The sequence below is a fragment of the Cupressus sempervirens genome, chromosome 7, assembly GCF_028749045.1.
Source record: "Cupressus sempervirens isolate cs-2001-9-10 chromosome 7, ASM2874904v1, whole genome shotgun sequence".
In the NCBI taxonomy this organism is placed as follows: Eukaryota; Viridiplantae; Streptophyta; class Pinopsida; order Cupressales; family Cupressaceae; genus Cupressus; species Cupressus sempervirens.
Window position 1 is genome coordinate 517,743,453 of NC_143124.1, and position 6,942 is coordinate 517,750,394.

Sequence of the window (6,942 nt, forward strand, 5' to 3'; positions counted from 1 at the left end):
ATGTGACAGGTAAACAGAATCATATTAGTCATGTTGGATGGTTGAATTAAATGCAAGTGTACTTTAGTCTATCTAATAAAAACTCAAATTATCATCCTTGCATATTTGATCATATTTATTAATGCAAGTTAATACATATATTAGTAATTAATAAATAAAGTTAAAATATTGGATTAGACAATACAGAAAACAAGAGTTTTAGTGTGTCAAGTTTACGTAGATTGTTTGGTTCGAGATTGTCTTTTGAAGGAATGATTGACAAAATGTAGCACAAAAATTACACTTATGCATATAATTAGTAGTATTTTCCCTTTCTTCTTTTCATTGGAGAGATAATTCCTCCGAAGCTTCCATGGCTGATTGTTGTGGCTTAGTAGTCCTATTTAGGTAAATGGATAAACACACAACAATCATCTACCACTATCGGTTGTAATAATAAATTGACCATAACAACATAAAATCACTCTCATTTCAAAAAACTCCATGGAATAGGTTGCTTTGTAACCCTAACATTTGTGTTTAGTTGGACTGATGTACCTATTTTAGTATCAAGAAATAATTTCCATTGCTAAGAAATATTTGTTGCAATGAATTGCTAAGAAATGTTTTCTTGATTGGAATTACTGCGTCCTAAGCACATGACTGAAAAATTGGGAATTGTAACATAATAGAGCCTATCATAGAATTACCTAGCTATTAATATAACAGAGAAATAAGATTACTTAGCCTCTCCAAAATTGTTACCTTCCTCTTATGCTAAATACATAGAAGCTCATAGTCAACAATGCTTGTCAAAGAGTCGAAATAGAGTTTGGGCAAATATGACCAATAAGCTACCTCTGGGGTCATGTTAGACAATGTGCTGCTTCCAATTGTGTAGACATTTTCTCTGGACAGAGACAAAGAGGTGCTTTTGAAGGTACTGCCTTTCCAATTTTAGTTTTTGTTTGATGTTTATTGCATGTGAAACTTCAATATCGCCCATCAAAGGGCTTGGAGTAGTGTAACTATTTTTAGCAATAGATTTGTATATATATATCATAATGATAAGAAAGAGAAAATATGAAAATAAGTATTTGTTATTTTGTATTTTATAGATACAAAAAATTACTTTATTTTGAAATATTGTTTATATTCTCTTCTAAATCTACTTATTTGATACAAAGGTGGAACAATAATACAAGAAACTTAAATATATTCTATAGTAAGAGTTGACTCCCTCACATGAGTGATGCGAGTAATGTAGAATCATGCCTTTTATAGTGATTATTGCATTCAATAGTTTAATTTATTTTTTCTAACTTCAATTTTGGCTGAATTTATTTCATTTTAATGTGTGTTGGTAACTATAGTCTTAATACAAATATATTTTATATTGGGGCTAGAAATACTTTTCTATTTCAAGGAAAAAAAACAATCTAATCAATGTCATCCCATCTCTAGATTTCTATTGCTGGAAAAACTATTTCCTAGAGGAAAAATAATAAACAATCCTAAAATTATCAAATCTATGATTAGGTTCAAATTTGAATATCATCTACCTTTCCATAACTACTTGTGGAACCAATAACACAAAAACCATTAATTCTAGGAAGCCACTAAATATCATAGCAACAATGTGATTTTGTGAGAGGAAAACATGGACAAGAATAGTAACTCTAATATAGGAAGGCAAAGAAGACTAAAGGAAAAAATTCATATGCTTTAAAAAACAAACAAAATAATATAAAGTAAGAGAAACTCTTGGGTTTTGAGTGTTAAATGTAGTTATCAAACTTGTTATACTCTTTCGACCCAGATTTTGAAAGAAATGAATGGCTTTCTTGGGGATAACAATCACAACACCACAATTTATTTTGATCAACAAATATTTGGAGGGTAAATCCATGATCAAATTCCATATGCTATGGAAAAGTGTTGGAGTTAAGTACAAATCCAATTATTTGATGCCAATATCCTAATAATTAAGTATTTTACATTAATATGAGGATTTAACTTAATACCATATTTATATTGATTCCACTGCGACAGTTGGATTCTTCAAATTTCCCATTTGACAATTAAAATAATAATTTAATTACAGTCCCATTACAAGATCACAAGCATTGCCATATCAAATCCAATTCAGGTAGAGAGAATATTAAATTAAACAAAATGGGGTAGGGGGTACAACACATGATCTTCTAATTGGAATATCAAATTTCCTCAAAATTGAATTGCAATATATTTCTCTAGAGATGTGATTGGAAAAAGAAAAATGAATGTTACTTCAGTACAAGATTTATTCCAAATGAGAATACCACAAGCTCTTCAAATGGGATTTTCACTTAGATTACTATCACTATAAACCATCCTCAACTACAAGATTATTACCATCTTCAACTATAAGACAAGTCACAAGATCTAAATGAATGTTAGTTCAAGATAAAGACAAATGGGTACAAGCCCTTGTATCCATTGCCGCTCATACTCATTCTACTCTACTAGAAGATCAAAACTACCACAAAAATGTATGAACAAGCATCTCAAGCATAAATTTGGCATGATCTCCCTCACAAGCTTTGAAAAGAGAAGTTTCACCTTCTTCATTGATCTCATTCACCAAATAAGAGTAGGACTCAAGTAAAGTGTTTAGGACTTCCTCGTTTCCTCCCAATGTTGCTTCATGCAAAGCTATGTTTATCTCCTTATTTATAGCTTTTAAAAATGCCATATTGCGCATTGTATTGATATTTGAGACTCCAATCAGTTTTGCATGAAATGCAAAGAGCCATGGAAGGAAGCAATGTGAAGAACAATGTATCCTCCTAGAATCCCCTCATTCTCAATTCCTTGTAGGTCCTCAATTTCTTATTCCTCCACTATTCCATCAAGCTCATTAGTGCTTGGGACAACATTGTTCTTCAACAAGATTTTGGTGCTCCAAAAGGAGTAGAAAGCTCGACTAGTCATGGATCTAAGGAAGAGGATTTTATCCTCTACATTATTTTAACATGTCCCTTGTTATCCATGACGTATGAATCTCAATCTATTTATTTTCTTGCATGTCATGGTGATAATTATGTCCTTACCCTTGCTTATTATGGTGGTATAAAACACAACTCCATGGCCTCCTTCCATAGAATTTAAACCACCCAAAATAAATGAACAAATAATTGAGTCATTTTGTTCTTATGTTAATGTAATAGAATTTTATACATGACTTAAACTAATAGAATTGTATACATGACTCCATCTGAGCTTATTCTTGGAATGGCTCAAAGTGAGGTTGGAATATGTCCTTCCCGAGAATGGCAATTTTTTCAAAAAAAAATTACTATTCCTTTTTTTTTTGATATTTTCTATCAAAAAAAATTAAGATGGGATTTTATTATTACAAGGGCGCATGAGTTTTTTTTGGAAGCATTTTATAAACTAAAGATTTTGGTTGGTAAAGATTTTTTCATGATCCCACATGGTGATACATGCAGATCTGTCACCTTGTTGACCTTGGAAGCCTTCCTCTTGTGCTATAGTTAAAGGTTTTTATGCCTATCCTCCAATTTGTCTAGGGTAGTAGAGTCAACAAATAACCCACTTTATTGGCTTGTGCACTACCTTTTTTGGAGGGTTCGTACCTCATTCTCTTTCACACCACCTAAAATCTTCCCATGCATGCCCAATTTGTCGGGTTAGTGCTCATTAATTGGTGAAATATTTGGTGCACAATTCTCTTTGGTGAACAACATTTTGATAGAGACTTGCTTAACTTTTTGTTCAGTCAAGGACTTTTGGAACACTTTTTGGAGACATCAACAAGCTTTAACTTTGCATTACCTACGACTTACACATTCTTACTCAGCTCCATGCACAAGTCATGGCTTGACAAATGCAAATTTTCAGGAATTGATGAGCTCTTTAAGAAACTTTTAATTTTACTAGCAGACCAAGGGCCCATTGGCAATGTGGATATTTTATTTGTCATGCCTATTACAAGCCCTTCAAAGTTGAATTTAGTAAATTTATCTATGACATAATATTGATTGATGTTTTTCTTTAGTCTTGTTTGCTCTTAGTGAACCCACTTCTAAATCTCATAGGTTCTTCATCTTTTTGAAGAATCTATCCAGGCTTGTTCATTAGTAACCTTTGTAACCTATTTCCACCTACAACCATCCATAGAAAAACCAATAGCCATGATAATAATCTCCTCATTCACATAAAAAGAGATTCTATTAATGGTGATCCATCTATCCATCTAGGAATCTACAAACTAAGATGAAACATTATTGTCATATTCCACCATGGCCTCCATGAAAGGAACTAGGCCTCTTTCATACAGACCCATCTAGGTAGAGGTTTTTCTAGCATAGTCTTCAATCCCGGATTGCTTAGTGTATACCATTTACCACCCATTTTAGAGTCCTAACCAAAATTCTTTGAGAAATTTAGAAACTCCCTTACTCTATCTTTTCTACTGTAGAAAAAAATTGCATAGGTTGTCCCATAATGAAGTAAAAATAATTAATCAAGATTCTATTTAATAATAAAAAAGAATGCAAGTAAAAAGAATCACTACAAAATTTTTAGCGAACTTTTTCCTACAATTTTCTACCCTTTGTCATTTGGTAGTTCCTCCTCCCCAACCCTTCATTGCTTTCTTTTCCCTTTTATGGAGAATGATGATATCCATTTTCTCTTTGTCCCATAATCTAGTTTCTCCTAGTTTGGCAATCCTTGGTTCTAGGTAATCGACAAAAGGAGAAAAGACTCCTCTTGAAGAATGCCATAAGTGCCATTCACAGATCGATGATGGACCATAGAAAGAAAAGTCTATAATTATTGTCTACTTAATTTTGTTTATATCTGAGTATTGCATAATCTAGACATTATCCATTCCTCTATACTTAACCATTAATTCTTTAGCAAGGAGTTGGGAAAAATTGTAGGCCATATTGACACATTAAGCGAGTTAAAATAAATGAATAATTAAATTGAATTGAATTATCTATACATTCTCATTTGTGTTAATATTTGGAGGAAACAATATTATAAGAGGGGACCCCTCACTTGGAAAGTATAAGGAAAAAATGAAATAATTGTAACAACCCCATAGAAAACAAGAAGAGTATTTAGATGACCTTCATTCCTCATCTTTTCTTTCCTCAATTTGGCCTGAGTTCTGAAGAATATATGATAAGATCCCAAAACCTTATTGTGGTTCTTAGTTTTTGTGCAATCTAGAGATCTTTCAAGGATACCCAAACTCTATTTCTCATTAGTATGAGCACCATTCATGTCTTTAAACTGCATGCTTAGTTTAGTGATCTTCAAGCTGCTATTATCACCATCTGAAAGTCTACACCTCATTATCAACTTACATTGTACACCCTTCAAGGAAACATTTCTTGGGAAAGTAATATGGAAATAAAGTATATTACAAATTACTCATCTAATGGTCAATCTCTCATCCCATTTAGAGCTTGAAAGATTAGAAGCTTTCCCTATTCTCATGTTTATCACAATCCATCTTAAATTAATACTATGCATAAATTATCCCCAAAATTCACAATCCTTCCTCTGCTTGTCAATGGACATAATTGTTAGTAGCCCATCTATAAAAATATGGTTCACATCAAAGTTAAGGATGCCAACCCTAATGGGATAGTTAGAGAACCACCCCTCAAAATCTTTAGCAGAAGGGATTCCCCAAACAATTTTTTAAAAGATGATTTTATCTTTGTATTGCACATGCACAACTGACACAAAATCACAAGGAGAAATACTACTATTGAATTTCTTTGGGAAATAACCACCATTAGATTCATAAGCAATGAAGGGGAATCAAGTTGCATAAAATTTTCTAAATACACCCAATGAGGAAGAGATCAAATCTTTAAGATACGTTTCCTCTATAGAAGGCCACTTTGAACAAAAAGCTTCTTCCCATAGTCTTTTGTCTCCTGCAATGGAGAAAAACTCTGAAGAAACACATCCAACATTTTCAATTGTTATGCCATCCAAGCAACCTTAGATCCCTGAAATAACATCACTATTCAACATCAACTCTATATCACTATTTTTTTAAAAATATGAGTCTTCTCTAGAGCTCTACTAATATAATTAACTAATTGGGACCATTCACATAGTAATCAAAGCCTTTAGTGTAGAGAAAATTTGAAACATCCCATTGTCCAAGAAAAGCAATGAAGTAGTATAAACACTAATGTCCTTCAACAAGTATCTAAATCTAGAGGAGATTTGGAAACCCACCACTTTGGGGTGCATGAATTAATAATACAACTTACCAAAAGGGATAATCATAAAAAATCAAATGTCATCTCAACAAAATTTTTAGCATCTCCATTGTTAAGATGTTGCAAAAGAAAAGGGAATGAAGTAGGAAGGAACCTGCCATCATTTATAGCCTATATTCTTCTCTATTTGATTTCTTTAGACAGATCAATGACAAATCCTCATCGGCTATTTGATCTCTTTAGATAGATTAGAGGACAATCCTCATCATCAAGAATCTCAATGTCATCTTTCAAGCTGGCATAACCTTATTGATAGTAGATTCTTTTGGAGACACCCACTCTATTGATTTTTTGGCCTTTCTTTGGCTGAACAATTACCTAACTTTTCAGAAGTATCTTTTCCTAGAATTGAACCACTGCCCCTTTTTGTTGACCTAAATAGGATACTTGTTGGCAAAGGATCCTCTAATAAGTAGCCTATCAACTAATAAATTGTAAATTGAACATCTTCAAGTTTCAATGTTTTAAATAAATAGTTAATTTCCCCAAAGTTAGTGTCATGGATTTAAACCTTGAAAACTTGTTCAAATATGAAAATGATGTCTTATTCATAGAATTTGGATTAATTGAGTAGCAAAGCTTTGGCTGCTAAGCTTTACTCATGATAGTGCTCTACAAAAAATAATCTTTGGGCTCATATAATTAG

At 32.4% G+C, this 6,942-nt stretch overlaps 1 pseudogene; it reads right to left on the reverse strand.

Moving 5' to 3' along the window:
- Window positions 1–5,028: 5,028 nt before the first annotated feature.
- Window positions 5,029–6,042, reverse strand: LOC149547804 (F-box protein At2g27310-like; annotated as a pseudogene).
- Between the last annotated feature and the right edge of the window lie 900 nt (window positions 6,043–6,942).